The sequence below is a fragment of the Palaemon carinicauda genome, chromosome 14 (genome assembly GCF_036898095.1).
Source record: "Palaemon carinicauda isolate YSFRI2023 chromosome 14, ASM3689809v2, whole genome shotgun sequence".
Taxonomy (NCBI): domain Eukaryota; kingdom Metazoa; phylum Arthropoda; class Malacostraca; order Decapoda; family Palaemonidae; genus Palaemon; species Palaemon carinicauda.
Window position 1 is genome coordinate 35,581,849 of NC_090738.1, and position 13,512 is coordinate 35,595,360.

Below are 13,512 nucleotides of genomic sequence, written 5' to 3' on the forward strand. Positions count from 1 at the left end.
TTATGTAACTGAGTTAATAAACAATACAAGTTTATGTTAAAAAATGTTGGGGCGGTATTTTTGTGCACAATTCTAAAATGCTTTTGTCCACTTGTACATTATATCTTAAGGTGGCAACATACTTAAAATAAATAAAATTGATATCTATATTTATCCTTATGCAATAAGATATGAATCTGATATACTATACAGTAAATGCTTAATAAAAAAAAAAATAACTTGTCCATTCTGAGATTGTCATCATCATAGAGATGTAGGAGAATACTTTAGGAATTGAGTGAAGCCTGGTGCTGATGGCGAATGTTTGCAAGGCGTTTTGACGGGGTACGCCCTTGAAGCAATACTCGCCCAAATATTGATTATTTATTCTATATTGTATATATAGCACTGTACAAATATTAAAAAAATCTTTCAGGTAATAAAGTTTTAATTTCATTCATATTTAGCTTTTCTCTACCCTAAAGATCATTTCATAAGAAAAGAAAGTTCTGACTAAGGTAGATTCTCTTCCTAAGTGAAGATGATGTTAACAATTGTGTAAAACATTAACATTACTGTAGTCACACATTATGTTTAGATTTGACAGGGTCCTTGTTGGCTTCAACCCTTATGGCACTTAGAGTATTAAGTTCTAGTCACTTGGAGTCTTTTTAGAAATACCTTGTTCATTGTCATTCTCTGGTTTTAGACTAATAAATTCTCATGCATGAGTAAAATATGGTTCCAAGATGATAAGCAGATTGTGCAGTATCTCTAGATCCAAGAAAAGAATAGAAATTAATTTTTTTTTTATTAATGGAGTATGTATTGAAAATCAACTTTTTTCTCTCTTATATTTAGCAGTATTTATACCTTTAAAATGGTGCTTTAAGGAGCATTTCACTGAGCGACACAGGTTCCTCGCCCAGAAATAGATTTTTCCTTCGTCAAAATCCCTTTATTAAGGCATTGATACAAAGATAGGTTAAGAAATTAAAATGGGAAAATATTTTGAGTAAACTGAACACAAACACTATTGTGTGTTCAGGATGAAATGGAAAAATTGAGCAAAGCTTTATATGATTAGAATTATGTCGATTCTTATACCTAGAGATACCATTGTCTTTCTAGCTTAAAATGCCAAGGGAAGGAAAGGACTACTAAGGTGATTATAGGTAAGTCAGGGGCAATGAAATGTTTAGGGAAAGGTTCTTAAGGCAGATTTTCCAGGGACGTTTAAGTACCATCAAACAAGAAAAGTAAATAGAATTTTGTAAAATGAAAATTTTTTAAAGAATATTTTTAAACATTGTACTCAATATTTCTCATAAAGCTCTACTTTTCTTTGCAGGTCATTTCCAAAATTGTGCTTGTGGCCTTGAAGGTACTTTAGTTATAAATTAAGTAGCCTTTAACCTTGCACAAGTAGAAGAAAAATAAGTTTGATTAAACATCGACATAGAAAAAATTGATGTCCATTAATTAAGTACACCAGCAACTATTCAGCTGTGACCATATTGATAATGATTTTCAAGACATATATTTATAGCACACAAAAATTACTTTTGAGAAAAGGAAGAATTCAGCTGTGAATTAAAGGTGGAGGAAACTATCACTAGAGGTAAGTGGCGAAAAAATAATTTACCCATGGTGTGACATGCTATGAATACCCTAAATTGTGCTGTTCCTAAGTCACCAATGATTCCTCCATTGAAAAAGCAAAATAATCGGGCCTTCACCAATAGGTAACCAACAGGACCAAGGGTCTGCAGAAGACTCGAAAGCTTTAGTGATCGCGGAACTACCAATGCTTAACTTTTGGATATGCTGTCCAATCATTATCCCTTAATTCTCGTAAAAATAAATTTTTATAGTTGGATTATGATTTAAAACCATAAATCTGTGTAGATTGGGCTCAAAGCCAGAGGCGATGGTTAGTGATAGGTTTTATCATCAGAGTTCATTAGCTATGTTCGTTACAAGGGCCAAAGTCAATCGTCCAAAAAAGTATATGAATAGAAATAGGCTTTTCTATAAGAAAATATAAGCTTGGAGACCAGATCTAATTTGAGTAAATCAAAATTCAGTAGGAAAAGAGATACCATTGTTGTCATTACAGAAGGCACCATTGCAAAGGCTATTCCTCGACCCCAAACTTGAGTGATTTTGTACTGTTCTTACATCTCTTGGCTTCACTTTCTTTTTAACCTTCTACTTGCCTGTGTGCACCCTTCTTTTTTTTTTTAAAACTTTCTGATAAATCTCATTTTGAACTTTACTTTATAGTGCCTCTGCTGGATTGTTCCCTAGTTACATTTCAGAACTGAATGGTCTCGTAATCACTAAGCCATATGGCCGAGATTTTATAAATCAAATGAAAACAGATAGAGTGCTAGATATAATTTGTAAAATTGACACTGCATTATAGCCTCTATAAATACAGTAGGAACATTGAAGATTACAAATTCAGATGTAGGTTAAAATGATATTGGCCGCTTGTATCCAACATGATATCATTTACCAAACTATGAGAAATACAGGGGACTAAAATTTCTATGGCCCAGCTCCGAACCATATGCCTTTGTTTTTATGAATCAATCAATCGGTCATAGGATTTTAGTTATGTTAAGCATTGATAAAAAATTAACTTGAGCTATTATGAAAGCTCTGACTTTTAACACAAAAGGAGAAGGAAGAATATATGTTACAAAAGTATACATATATAACTTTAGGCCGCGGGGACATAGCAACGATTAGAATAGTACCAACGTATCTCTGTGACTAAAAGGAATGAAGGGTCTGGGAATCTCCTTTCCTGTTATCTTATTCCTGAGAGATATTGAAGAAACAGAGAAGTTGGGAGATGTTTGAATGTGCTTGGATGTAATACTATAGAAAATAAAAGATGTGAAATTGAAATATGTTATGGAATAGGAGGATGGATGTATTGCCCTTATATGTGATAAAGATAAAAGGGTAGGGTGAAGTGACAGGTAGAGTTAGAGTTCCTGGGATTAAAAGGGGAAGAGCCAGAAAGTGTGTGGCTTTATTGTTGAGTGAATGAATGACATAAAGTAGCAGAATGAAGGGAGGTGTCATCTATTTTAATATGGGTAAGGGTTAGGTTGCGTTGGGAATGTTGGGCTTTTGTTAGTGCATATGGGCTGGTTTGTGAGAAAAAAGGAAGAAGAGTGTTGGGGCCAGTGAAGGGAGTGGTAAAGAACGGATTTTGAGCGAAGCGAAAAATCTATTTTTGGGTGAGATAGCCATGACGTCCTGATGGAAGGTTCCTTCAGTAGCTTCCTTGGGTATATTTAACTACAGGGATATTCCCAGAGAATTAAACTACAGGTTATCACAGAATTCTAACTTCTGGTGCGAGTACCCTAAAGGTTTCCCTCTAGGATATCGTATATCAACAGGGGACGTATGTATTAACACGCCACATAGCTATCTGCACCCCATATAGAGTTAACACTTCGATATGGAAAGGTGGAGAATAACTGGGGAGCCGTTCCACAGTTACACTCGTCCGTGGCTGCTTTTGGTACTCGAAACGTGAACAAACGGGTGTCATTGCTAAATGACGTCACGTCCGTCCTCATCCTGAGGCCAGCTCCTTGCTAATCTCCATGATACAGCAGGACAGGGCGGGGCCTGAAAGGCTGGACTAGAATAGACGGGAGGGTCCATCAGGACGTCATGGCTATCTCACCCAAAAATAGATTTTTCTCTTCGCTCAAAATCCGTTTTTGGGCTCAAGCCATGACATCTTGATGGAAGTGTACCAGAGAATTAATGTATCGTGGAAAATTTCCCCTTTTTAAAGTAAGTGCCAAGGGCTCCGAATAGAGGTATGTAATGTGTCCTCGTTAGAGTTTCCGTGGGGATCCAGCTTCCTGCCCCCCTGGCAGAGAAGTCCCGGCGGATCATACCAAAATCCGAAGTGATCATTGAAGGGCTACTCACCCTGCGGAGAGTTCGTGCAGGACTCGGAGACAAGACAGAAGGTTAATATTCGGGTAGGAATATTTTCAAGTATAAACAAGTGATAATTAATCACTACACTCCATGGAGGAGAGATCAATCTGGTCTCGAAGGCAGGACAAAGGTAAGTATTCAAGTAGGAATATTACACAGCATGAGTGAGTATATAATACAGGTACATTTATATTATTCTTCTCATTCCAAAGGAAAGGGGTAAATGAAACTATGACAATCATGTATTTCATAATAATAATAGGAGCGGAGAGAGACGCACTTGTAATAAAATAGACATTTTATTTCATAGATTGCAGATTATAGTGATAACAATTGCAATAAAAGGTGTAAAGTTAATTTACAATAATTAGAATAATGTACATAGAAAATAAAAGACTTCAATCTTGAATCTGAAAGAAATTTCACTTTTAGAAACACAAGTTCCGGAGGAACGTCAGTCTTTTTCAAAGAAAAACACATCATGCCCTAGGGCATGTGGCACTCATGTGAAGTCTATGACATTTCACCTTGATAAGAACAGTCTATTAGAAACACTAAGTGTCCATGAAATCACTATGTATCACACGAGGGTCAACACAGGCACCCGTAGAGTTAAAGTCCCAAGTAACTCGCTGTTCTATGCAGAGTTAAACGGCAGGTTTCATAACACTACCTGCGGCTACCACGAAATGTTTAACTTCATGCACTTGCTTCGCGTAGTGCTTGAAGAAGACGCGCGGCTATTTCCACCCTGTGAAGCTCTTGAGGCTTTCGAAATCCATGCTCTGGAAGAAATTCAGAGAAGACGCGACTTTTCTAGGATCATGACCTGCGGGTGTACTGTCAGGATCCGCTCTGCGAATGAAGTAGGTGATTTTCGCTCTTAGTTGTTTCAGTGACAGGTCGCTACCCGATGTTTCTCCTTTGAAGAGTTGTCCTCCACCAAAGTCTGAAGTTCTTCGAAGATAGACCTTAAGACTCTCCACTGGGCATAGAGAGACATCTTCCTTCAGGGGGCAGATTCTCCAAGGGCCCCATCTCTTGGTGGGTAGTTCATTCTTTGCGAGAAACGTCGGATTAGGGAAGAGGGTAAGTTCTCCTGTATCTGCGAACAGGATATGACCCTCGTCTCTTGACAATGCCACTATTTCACTGACTCGGGCTCCCGAGGCGAGAGCAAAAAGGAAGATAACTTTTTGAGTCAGGTCTTTTAGAGGGCACGAATCGTTGTCCAGGTTAGAGGCAAAATGGAGCACCTTGTCCAGGGATCAGGAGATAGGTTTTGGCGGAGGTATTGGGCATAGTCTAGCGCATGCCTTTGGTAGTTTATTGAAGATATCACTGGACAGATCAATCTGGAAAGCGTACAGTAGTGGTCTAGTCAAAGCCGATTTGCAGGTGGAAATCGTGTTGGCTGCTAAGCCTTGTCCATGAAGGTGAATGAAGAAGGACATGCAAAAATCAATGGTGATTTCCGTAGGATTTTTTGCTTTGACGAACGAGACCCACTTTCTCCAGGAAGATTCGTATTGCCGTCGTGTGGATTCAGTCTTGTATTCCTCGAGGAAGTCTAGACTTTTCTTCGAGATTCCAAACCTTTTCTTTGCGGCTAAGGAGAGAAAATCATGAGATGAAGGTCCCTGACTTTCAGTGATGAAGCGAAGACAGTCGACTTCTGTACTTGTTGAGAGAGAACTGGGCCCGGTAGGGGGATCAGCGTGGGCTGCAGCTCCAGGACCAGAGGGTACCAATTGCTCCGGGGCCACTTGGGAGCCACTAGGGCCGCTGTCCCTTTGAAGGTTCTCAGTTTGGAGAGGACTTTCAGCAGAAGGTTGGGGGGAGGGAACAGGTATATCCTGGACCATCTGTTCCAATCCAGTGACATGGCATCCACTGCTTCTGCCTTGGGGTCCTCGTACGGGGCCACATATCGAGGAAATTGATTGTTGTCGCTCGTTGCGAAGAGATCTATCTGAAGTTCCGGGACTTGGCGAGAGATGAAGGAGAATGATCTTGCGTCTAGAGACCATTCCGACTCTATTGGGCTTGTCCGTGATAAAGCGTCCGCCGTCACGTTGCGGAATCCTTGTAGGTGAACTGCAGACAGGTACCATTTCTTCTTTTCTGCCAAACGAAAGATTGGAAGAAGTACCTGATTTATCTTGGGCGATCTCGAGCCCTGACGATTGAGACATCTGACTACCACCGAGTTGTCCAGAGTCAGACGGATGTGGATCGAGGGAGGCGGGGAGAGTTTCTTCAGGGTGAGAAGAACCGCCATGGCCTCCAAGATGTTGATGTGAAACATCTTGAATAGGGGAGACCATGTTCCTTGAACCTGTCGTTGGTGGGAGTGACCTCCCCAACCCTCCAGTGAAGCGTCCGTGTGGATGTTGATCAATGGAGGCGGGTGTGGAAGAGGAATGGACCTTTTCAGGGCCTTTGCTTCCGACCACGGCTTTAATAGTAAGCGAAGTCTGTTTGGGAGCCGTCTCTTGAGGTCTCTTCGAGCGATGGATGCGGAACGTCTCCAGACTCCCGCGGCATCCTTTAGCTGTGCGCGAAGCACTGGGTTTGTCACAGAGGCGAACTGTAGAGAGCCTAGAACTTGTTCCTGCTGTCGTCTTGAGATCCGTTTGGATTTCAGCAGTCTTCTGACAGACCCTGCTATTTCCTTCCTTTTCTTCTGCGGGATGGAAAGGCGGTGTGACTGAAGATCCCAATGGATTCCCAACCATTGGAACTTCTGAGCTGGAGAGAGGCGAGATTTCTCGGCGTTTATCTTGAATCCCAGATATTCTAGGAACTGGGTGACTTTGTTGCAGGCTCTTACACAATCTTCGGGCGATGTCGCCCAGACCAGCCAGTCGTCTAGGTAAGCCATCACTTGGACGCCGGGAAGGCGGAGCTGTTGGACGATGGCGTCTGCCAGCTTGGTGAAGATCCGTGGAGCCACGTTGAGCCCGAAGGGCATGGCCCTGAAGGCGTAACTTTTCCTTTGGAGTCGAAATCCTAGGTAGGAGGAAGCGTGATGATTCATTGGAACGTGCCAGTAGGCATCCGCCAGGTCTATGGAGACCGTGTAGGCCCTTTGAGGCAGAAGGGTCCTTATTTGTTGGAGAGTCAGCATCTTGAACTTGTTGTTCGCAAGGAACTTGTTGAGGGGGGATAAGTCTAGAATAACTCTGAGTTTGTCGGAGTCCTTCTTGGGAACGCAAAATAGTCTCCCTTGGAACCTGGTTGACTTTACCCTCCTGATCACCTTCTTGTTCAAGAGTTCTAGGACGTATTCTTCCAGGAGGGGGGTTGACTGTTGGAAGAATTGCTGGAAGGCTGGGGGTGGTTGCGTCCAGCTCCAGCCTAGTCCCTTCTTGACGATGCTGTGTGCCCAGGGATCGAAGGTCCAACGATCCTGGAATTGGCGGAGTCTTCCTCCCACCGGAAGCACTTCATTGCTTCTGGTGTCCCGAGGGTTTGCCACCTCGGCCGCTAGCTCCCCTTCCTCCTCTGCCTCTGGAGGGGCGGCGAAACGAATCTCTGCCGGAACCTCTGCTTGAGCCCCTACCTCTGGGACGAAAGGTAGTAGCATGTTGCTCGAATGCAGGGGTAAAGACCGGTGACTGCGACACCACCGGCTGGGTGACCAACTGAAAGGTCTGCTGTGGCTGTGCTGCCACTTGGGGAGTAGCGGAACCCAGAAACTGCCGTCTCTGTTGACGTTGCTGGGGTTTCGGTTTCTGGGTCCTCCTCTTAGGTTGAGGGCCATCGTCCTGAGAGGATTTCCTTTTCTTTGACATGCCCCACTTGTGGAGAAGGTTCCTGTTCTCCGTGGCGGCCTTGTCAGCAATCTCTTTCACCTGGGAAGAGGGAAAGAGATATTTACCCCAGATATTGGAGGAAATCAGCCTCCAGGGTTCGTGTTTTACCGTTGCGCTGGCAAACACGAATTCACGACAGGCTCTGCGAGCCCTAGTGAAGCTGTACAGGTCCTTCGTCACCGTTGCCAAATGTGTTTTGGCTAGGACCATGTAGAAGTCCGGGATTCTAGTGTCTCCGGCCATAAGTTTGAGCTGTACCTGGAGGGACAGCGATGCGGCAAGCCTCTCCTTCGTATCCTGTTCCCTACGAAGGAGGTGATCATTTAGCCTTGGGAGGACCTCATTGAACTGACGACCGACTACGTCAGGCTCTAACTTCCCCACCGTGAAGGTTTACTGGATGTCTGTCCAGTGTCTATCATCAGGGGGGACGGTAAGGGAGAAGGGTCTGCACTCCTCCAGTACAGGGCAAGGTTTCCCTTCTTCCACTGCTTTCAAGACCGCAGTGAAGGCCTTTTCTATAAAGGGGAAGGTCGCATCATTCGGCGCAACGAAGGTTGGGTGCTTCTTGCTGAGCGCCGGCATCTTGGAGTTGGTGAAACCCCTACTCTTCACCGCACTGGCTAGCATAGCCTGGGCCTTCGCGAGATCGAACACGATTACTTCCTTCGGTTTGGTCTCTTCCTTTGAGGCTGGTTCGGACCTGAGCCGGACGTAACAGTCCGGATAAGCCTCGAAATTCGGGAAGAATTCCACTTCTTCCAACAAGATCGAGCCGACCTTCTCACTGATGAAGATCTTACCAGTCGTGATCGGCATATGCTCGGCATACCTCCATGGGTTAGTATCCGAGCAAGAGGGGAGGTCCTTAACCGAAATCCGTTTCGGTTGTTTAAAACTTACTAGGGTAGACCTGAATTGCTCATGGGTCTCACGAAGTTTTCTTTCCATGAGGGCTTCAAGCATCTTGAAGACCTCCTGAGTGCCTGATGGAAGAGGGTCCGGGGTGGCCGAAGTCGAAGGAACAGGTTACTCGGCCGGTGCAGGAGTCGATGCGGGGGTAGGAGTGGGAGCGACCTCATGCTCCGAATCAGGGTATTCCACCTGATCTTCCTCATAGCCGAGCTCCTCGCCCATGAGGTTCCTCTCCGTCCCTTCCGACACTTCCGACATACGTTCCACGTTGTCGGAATCTAAGTGGCACTCATGCATGGACTGGGCCATGACGATATCAGGTTCCACCACGATCTGGACGGTGGGGATCTGATCACTGGGGACCACGGAGTCTTTAGATGCCTTTGGAAACAGCAAGGCCCTCAAATCTTCGGTGGCGAGATACGGTCCGGTGGCGTTCTTCTGGAACCCACGCACCCACTTGCGTAGCTTCTCTCGAGCGTTGTCCCTTGCCTCCGCTGAAGGAGGATCGTCGAACGCTTCGACCAGACGACTCTTGCAGACTGTAGAGTGCTGCGGGTCCCAGTATTTCAGGTCGCCTTTCTTGGCGGCGCAGGGGGTGTGGGTCCGGCACGCCTTGTGCCCGTAGAAGTCCGGGCGCTTCACTCCGCAAAAGTTGCTTTCGCACTTCATATAATCCTCCTTTCCAGAAGAAGGCGAGGCTGAAGGTAACGACATAACGGCGATGTAAGTCGATGAAAATCGCACAAAGGGAAATCCGACCAAAGCAAGGTGCTACAGGCTGAAGGATGAGGACGGACGTGACGTCATTTAGCAATGGCGCCCGTTTGTTTACGTTTCGAGTACCAAAAGCAGCCACGGACGAGTGTAACTGTGGAACGGCTCCCCAGTTATTCTCCACCTTTCCATATCGAAGTGTTAACTCTATATGGGGTGCAGATAGCTATGTGGCGTGTTAATACATACGTCCCCTGTTGATATACGATATCCTAGAGGGAAACCTTTAGGGTACTCGCACCAGAAGTTAGAATTCTGTGATAACCTGTAGTTTAATTCTCTGGGAATATCCCTGTAGTTAAATATACCCAAGGAAGCTACTGAAGGAACCTTCCATCAGGACGTCATGGCTTGAGCCCAAAAAATAGGGGTTGAGGGATGAAAGTAAAGAGAGCTGTGTAAGAGAAAGTGATTCTACCGACTGTGATGTATGGATTGGAGTTGTGAGGAATGAAAGTGACGGAGAGACAGAAATTGAATGTGTTCGAGATGAAGTGTCTAAGAAGTATGAAAGGTGTATCTTGATTGGATATTATTAGGAGAAAAGTAGTAAGAGCAAGAATGGGTGTTAGGAGTTAGAGCGAATATGAATGTGGTAAGGTGGTTTAGCCATGTAGCAAGGATGGAAAATGGTTATCTGCTGAAGAAGGTGATGAATGCCAGAGTTGATGGGAGAAGTGCAAAAGGAAGATCAATCTATGGGTGAATGGATGAAGTTAAAAATAATGTTTTCAACATTATTGTTAGGTTTGAATGGGACCTCATAATGACCTTCATAACAGTGACAGGTGGATAGATGTGAGAGAGGAAAAAGGGCGTGCTAGGAATAGAAATGAATGGTGAGCAATTGTGATGCAGTTCTAATAGACACTGCTGTTACTTTGGGTCACCTTGGTGACTGGCGATGAGTTAGCCGCAGTAGGGGAGTCGGCATATGAAGCTTCACTTGTGGTGGAAGAGGGGGGAGGGTGGGCTGTGGCACTATTGCATTACCGACCAAACTGGGCCGAGTCCCTCTTCAGTAAAGAAGGAGCAAGGGAAAAAAAAAACTTTTGTTTGTATTTGGATGTTGGTTACCTCCCAGAATTGGGGGAAATGCAATGGTAGGTAAAGAGTGCACATACTCGACTTCCAGTTTTTAAACTAATGCCATACATAGTAAGAAATAAAATAGAAGAGGAAGGATATGGTTTTATACATACATACATATACCAAGGCACTTCCCCCAATTTTTTGGGGTAGCCGACATCAACAAATGAAACAAAACAAAAAGGAGACCTCTACTCTCTACGTTCCTCCCAGCCTGACAAGGGACTCAACCGAGTTCAGCTGGTACTGCTAGGGTGCCACAGCCCACCCTACCCCGTTATCCACCACACATGAAACTTCATAATGCTGAATCCCCTACTGCTGCTACCTCCACGGTCATCTAAAGCACCGGAGGATGCAGCAGGGCCTACCGGAACTGCGTCACAATCACTCGCCATTCATTCCTATTTCTAGCACGCTCTCTTGCCTCTCTCACATCTGCCCTCCCATCACCCAGAGCTTTCTTCACTCCATCCATCCACCCAAACTTTGGCCTTCCTCTTGTACTTCTCCCATCAACTCTTGCATCCATCACCTTCTTTAGCAGACAGCCATTTTCCATTCTCTCAACATGGCCAAACCACCTCAACACATTCATATCCACTCTAGCTGCTAACTCATTTCTTACACCCGTTCTCACCCTCACCATTTCGTTCCTAACCCTATCTACTCGAGATACACCAGCCATACTCCTTAGACACTTCATCTCAAACAGATTCAATTTCTGTCTCTCCATCACTTTCATTCCCCACAACTCCGATCCATACATCACAGTTGGTACAATCACTTTCTCATATAGAACTCTCTTTACATTCATGCCCAACTCTCTATTTTTTACTACTCCCTTAACTGCCCTCAACACTTTGCAACCTTCATTCACTCTCTGACATATATCTGCTTCCACTCCACCATTTGCTGCAACAACAGACCCCAAGTACTTAAACTGATCCACCTCCTCAAGTAACTCTCCATTCAACATGACATTCAACCTTGCACCACCTTCCCTTCTCGTACATCTCATAACCTTACTCTTATCCACATTAACTCTTAACTTCCTTCTCTCACACACCCTTCCAAATTCTGTCACTAGTAGGTCAAGCTTCTCTTCTGTGTCTGCAACCAGTACAGTATCATCCGCAAACAACAACTGATTTATCTCCCATTCATGGTCATTCTCGTCTACCAGTTTTAATCCTCGTCCAAGCACTCGAGCATTCACCTCTCTCACCACTCCATCAACATACAAGTTAAACAACCACAGCGACATCATACATCCCTGTCTCAGCCTCACTCTCACCGGAAACCAATCGCTCACTTCATTTCCTATTCATTTCCTATGGTTTTATAAATCATTTAATAGAGATAGGATCAATATAATTTGCAGATGATGTCTTGGTGATCGCTGAAGATATAGGGAATGCAAAAAGGCAACATCAAACTTTTAATAGAAGCCGGAAAAATATGGCTTAGAAATAGATAAAAAGAAGAGCAATATTATGATATGCAACATGAAATTAGGGCCAAATTACATAGAGGGAATCAAAGTACAGTAGTAGAAAATTTAACATACTTAGGAATTAAACTAGACAGTTATAGGAACATTTTTAAAACTCAAAAGAGGGAAATGATAGAAAAACAGAAAACTAACTAACCTAACTTATTCAATCGGAGAGAAATGTAATAAAGTAATAAGAAAAAAGTTTTGAAAAATGTCTTCAATTCTGTATGGATCAAACATTGTAAACTTGACAGAAACTGAAACAGGGAAATTACAAAGAGTAGAAAATGAGGTATATAGGAATATAATAGGTGCCACTAAATGTACAGCAAATATTACATATAGGGGAGATATATGGTCCTTTTCTATGAAAACAAGGATGACAGATTGCTGCAGTTCATAGACAGTAACCTACTCTGGATAAACAGAAAAATAAAAAGAATCTTCAAACAATAACCCTGGACAAAACAAGAAAAGGAGGAAGATGGTGGGAACAACCTTCAAGAATTAAGCCTGTACACAAGACAAATAAGAAGAATGAAAAAGAAAAAAGACAGAAATTAAATTAGAAACCAAAAATAGAATGAAGAGTTAGAAATTAAAGTGAGCTTTGAAATTGCTGAAAGGGGAAAAGAAATTAAACAAATATATGCAATACATTAGCATCAGTAATATTATTTAGTCAGAACAAAGACGTTGAATCTAAACGTTATAAATAGACACAAAGGGGAAGTGTAAACTGTATTTTTTTTGTGAAAATATGGAGGATGATTTAACCCATTTTTTTGTTTAGCAAGGAATATAGGAAATAAACGAATTAATTGAGCTTCTACAATCTTATGAAGACAAATAAAATGTTAAAGTTTTTATTTAGTGAAAAAAATGTAGCTAAGAAAGTAATTTTATTCCCGATGTGGAAAAAAGCAAAATGATATAAAGAAGACAAAGTTTTATATCGCTAGAATATTAGAGGCGCCGTTGCATAGGCTATGCCACACCCCAGAAACAGGAACCCGAGTGGCCGCTTCAGAGATATTTTTTAGAGAAAGAACTATTACGTTGAAACTAAATATTGTAGATAGACACAATGGGGGGATGTAAACTGTAATTTTTGTGAAAATGAGGAAGATTTGATACATTTTTTGCTGTTTTGCAGGAATATAGAAAAGAAAAGAAATGAAGTAATTGAGCTACAACAACCACACGAAGAAGACCTAAAGAAAATAGGAGGATTATTTTTATTTAGTGAAACAAATATAGAAAAGAAAAAAAGAAGTATTATACCTGGTGTGGAGGAAAAGACAAAACAGATAGGAAGATAAACTTAGGAAGCGCCGTTGCAAAGGCTTCGATGCCTAATCGTCACGGCCAGAACCTTAACGTGAACCTGTCAGATGTAAACAGAACTTGACCGTCTACTCTATATTCTACACGCCGCTAATAGTTACCCCTACC

The 13,512-nt window shown here is 42.9% G+C and overlaps 1 protein-coding gene across 1 annotated transcript in view; it reads left to right on the plus strand.

The window, feature by feature from the left end:
- The first annotated feature begins 13,431 nt into the window (after positions 1 to 13,431).
- The window catches only part of PNPase (polyribonucleotide nucleotidyltransferase 1), a 185,568-nt gene continuing 185,487 nt past the window's right edge, over positions 13,432 to 13,512 (plus strand). The window contains exon 1 of the mRNA XM_068386971.1: positions 13,432 to 13,493. The gene's annotated coding sequence lies outside the window, so the exon portion shown is untranslated. The remainder of the gene's footprint in view (positions 13,494 to 13,512) is intronic.